The sequence below is a fragment of the Primulina tabacum genome, chromosome 13 (assembly GCF_025594145.1).
Source record: "Primulina tabacum isolate GXHZ01 chromosome 13, ASM2559414v2, whole genome shotgun sequence".
NCBI classification, from domain to species: Eukaryota; Viridiplantae; Streptophyta; class Magnoliopsida; order Lamiales; family Gesneriaceae; genus Primulina; species Primulina tabacum.
Window position 1 is genome coordinate 8670237 of NC_134562.1, and position 3541 is coordinate 8673777.

Below are 3541 nucleotides of genomic sequence, written 5' to 3' on the forward strand. Positions count from 1 at the left end.
TCATAGACAGAAAAAATATACAATCGATTTTGATTTGGATTCGAAATAAAAGAATTCTTGAAGAATATACGGAGGTTAACAAAAAAATTAGATATTTAGATAAAAAAAATCGCTTAGACAGTCGTCTTAACACCTAGACGGTACGCGGTGGGTGGTCGTCCGCATCTTTTTTTAGAACACTGATTTTTATACATAATAAGAAAATTATTGAAAAAAAATTTACGTTAAAAATTCTCATTTACTCTTATTTAGTAAGTGCTTTATTATGTGTAAAGGCTTGTTAGAAATAATTAATGTATTTAATGAATTGAGATATATTGATAAAAATAAATAAATAAAATAATATTAAATATCGATAGTGAAATATATATCAGGGACGTGTGGAAAAGGAATTTGACTTTTAGATTTCAGACGGAATGAGTAGTATAAATTCACTTTTACGAATTATATTTTTTTGAAGAAATTTTAAGATCATGTTAAAAACAATAAATTTAGATGTGAATTTTACATAAAAAAAATTATCGATATTTTTAATTTTTCTAATTCATGAGTATGAGTGGTTATTTTATATCCTCATATATTATAGTATGATATATATAATATACAAATTATTAATATAGTGATCACATTATTTTATCAAGATAATGATACGACACAAAGTAAAATATTTAAATAAATTAAAAAATCTATGAGTTTTGGAGTATAATTTATATTTGCCGGAAAAATTAAACGAGATATCATCTAACTTCTAATTAAATCATATATATATATATATATACACGTGTGTGTGGATAAATCTAATCACGAAATTTCATCTTATGTAATTACTTGACAATTCAAAAGATTTCACCTTTTTTTAAAAGAAAAACATTTAAAAGAAGAAACCGAAACTTCAAACATCAAAATGTTTTTTTGGAGCGAGTGTTAAATCGTTGGTGCATTTCATACTTAAATAACAACTTTGAGATTGCCATAGTCAATTAATATGAATGTTGTTGTGCACCAAGTGTTAATCTTCAAGTGTTCTTGTGTGGTTGATGACCGATATGAGGACGACGGTATCCATCTCACTCGCCACACTCCAGTATTCATATTTTATCGTCGATGTGTTTTTCATTAGCATTGTAATAGTAATAACCGCTCTTAAAAATCTAAACACCCGCTCCTATAGCTATTTTTTTAAGTGTTAAGTGTTAGAATATTTTTAATACTTTTGAGTTTTGATAATTGACAATATAAAGATCAAACAGATTTAAGATTCAGCCGCTCACTTTATTGTAAAACAAGTTTTTTAGACCGCTGAATTATTTCAAGCCCTTCAGAAGTTCAAGTCGTTATGTCTAGAAATGAAACCGCTGTACTTTATTGAACTCCAGCTGCAAGATATCTTTTGACAAGTGACCAGTCAAAATTATTAAATGCAACGCACAAGTTCAAATTGTTGTTTTCCAACCACATTGCAGAAATGTCAACATTTAGGATTTCAAAAGGATGGTACATTTTAAGCCGTTAAGTTGAAAGCTCAATATAGAGAGATTACACAATATCCTACCAACTCCTGAAAAGATCCTACCAACTCCTGAAATGAAAGGAATACATTCTATTCGGATATGGCATGCCAACTTCATCAAAATGATGGACTACTTAAAGTCAATAGAGCATTTATGAACATTTAATGATAAGTACGAAGTATGCCCATATTTTCTAAAAACATTACAGATGATCGTTGAAAAAAATTTTAACCATTGAGCACTCTACTATAAATATGCAGTGCATTTCAAATTGTTGAAACTTTTAATAAATCAAGAGTCTGCATATTTCCATGATTGTTGAGCACACTTAAGAGTCTTTCTTTCTGACTGTTCAAAAAAGCACATCTTTATCAGAATATATCAAATCTTCGAGGATCAATCTGTGATACCTCAACCAAGTCAAGCCGTTGCAAAGCTGACCGTTGAGTCTTTGTTATTTGTTGTATTTTCTGGTGAAACGGGGGTTATTAAACATTCAAACCTTGTAAATTGATCACTAAGAGTTTCAGTTTAGATAGTGTGATAAGTCCTAACTAAAGAATGTTGTTACAAGACGTTGTAAAACCAAAATCTTTTAGTAGAAGAAGAGGTGACATATGAGTTTTATCTCTGAATATCCATAAAAATTTACGTGTTCTTTACCTGCGTAATTTCACATTCTTGCACATTCAAATTTTCACAGCGCTTCTTGTTAAATTGCAAGTCGTTTTGTTTGTCAATACCCTAACTAGATTGTTTTCGCACTTGTTTTATATTAACACTGGTCCAGTAAATCTAGCCGTTCAATAATACTTTTCAAAAGCTTAAAAACTGGTAAGAACACTTTAAAATTTTCAAATATTTTAAAAAGAGTTTATTCACTCATATCTAAACTCTAGTCGGATCCTAACAAGTGATATCAGAGCGGATTGTTCTTGAACTCTGATAACTAGACTTTTAAATGACATCATCTAACTAGATTTCAATGTTTTCCAAAGAGGATTATGTCAACTGAAAAATTCGAATGCATGCACATCTAATGACTCAGGATGATGAAATGTGGTATGTCATAATAGACGGCCCAATGAAGTTTCTAAAAGTAAATCCAGTTGTTGCTGTAACATAAGGTACTCCACAGATGGTGGAGAAGCACCGGTCCGAATGGAAGGTGGATGACAAAAGAAGGCCAATATGTACAGTGTGACCGAAAATATCTTTTATAAAACACTTGATAAGAATATGTTTAACAAAATTAAAACATATTCTATAGCGAAGGAGATTTGGGAAACCTAACTTTGCGAAGGCAACGACCAGACCAAAGAAAACAAGCTGATCGTTGTCATCCAGAAGTTTGACGATGCAAAAATGAAGCCCGAAGAAACTCTCAATGAGTTTGATGAATGATTTAGAAGTATCATAATTGAACTTTGTTCATAACGGTTAAGATGAGTAAAGTTTTTAGGAGGGGTTAAATAAATATTTTGCTTCTCTTTTTCGAATATGAATCAGTCTTTTAAGAATTGATCCTGAAATCTTGTATGTCTATATCGATCAATTAACTAAAATAGTGCGAAATTAAACTAAAAGATAGATTTGAATATTTTGGAAAGGTTACTGTGAAAATTGAATGAACAAGAATAATGCACACGAGTATTTTAATGGAAGTTCAGATACTTCAATTGCTCCTACGTTATCCCTTCTATCTGAAAGATAGATATTAACTAAAATACTTTAATTAATTACAATAAATGTAATAACCCAATTCAGTTTTGTATTAAATAATGTCAAAGTAAAACTCTTAGCTTTTCTTACACTTATCAGTTGATAACCGAATAGCTCAAATGAGTAACATGAATGCTACAAATATATCAATGAGTTGTGAGCTTGAGATTGCGATTTTTAAAGAGAACATGAGTTTGAAAATGACTATCAAATATAAAATTAATATTACCAAATTATGATTCAAGGGTTTTTCACTATTCATTGTATCATTGGTCATTGACTAACATAGTATTTATTCATGTAATTAT